The following is an 871-nucleotide window of genomic DNA, read 5'->3' as shown; positions in this document are numbered from 1 at the left end:
AGGGGGGAAGGCTATGAGGAAAACCACTTTGATTTAACATATGTGGAACCTTTTTCATAGTATTGTTTATATGTATCTTCTAATTTAGAGAGAGAACACCAACACAAACCGGTCTGTAAATGCGGCCATGATGACAGGCTTGAGTATGTTAAGAGCTTTTCAGTACATATTTTTTCTTCTTCGTTAAATGTTTACGTTTCAGCTGCAAAGAAGTTAGATTTACGAGGGCTGGAAGTTGTAAAATGGACACGAGATGACTTTGAAGTACGCCATCACTACCTCATTTGCATATACCTCTGCGACAGTACGATGGTAAAAGTCAGTTTTTTAATCAGAAATGGACGAAGACACCTTTATACAGAAAGAGAAAATATTGTGCTGATATTATTATCTAATCTTCCAGTAACAAATGGATAATAATTTGTAGCACTAACTGTACTATATTTCATATGTGTATACCTAATTGGTATCATTATGTCTTACAGAGGATAAAAGCTACACGTATTTGCAACGCTCCAGGGACATAACCTACTCTGCCAAATGAGCCCATTTTTCACACGAAACAAAGACTCATCGTAAGACATTTCAGATAAAACGGAATTCTCAAATATCATCGGTCTCTCTGTCAAATTTCCACTGATGAAACGTCAATATAGTATATGTCTAATCAGTATTCAATAAATTAAAGTCTACTTATTGGCTGGTTTATTACTCAAGAATAATAACGTTTCTAGGTTAACTCCTACCGTTGGAGACTCACAGTTTCTGAATCTTCTTTCCATTATTACAAATTCTGTTTCATTGATAAAATATATTGTTAAAGTAAAGTCTTCCTGTGGAATTTTGTGACGGCGTTCTAATCCCAATGTAG

Source organism: Penaeus monodon, chromosome 22, assembly GCF_015228065.2.
Source record: "Penaeus monodon isolate SGIC_2016 chromosome 22, NSTDA_Pmon_1, whole genome shotgun sequence".
NCBI classification, from domain to species: Eukaryota; Metazoa; Arthropoda; class Malacostraca; order Decapoda; family Penaeidae; genus Penaeus; species Penaeus monodon.
Note: the sequence above shows the minus strand (reverse complement) of the source record.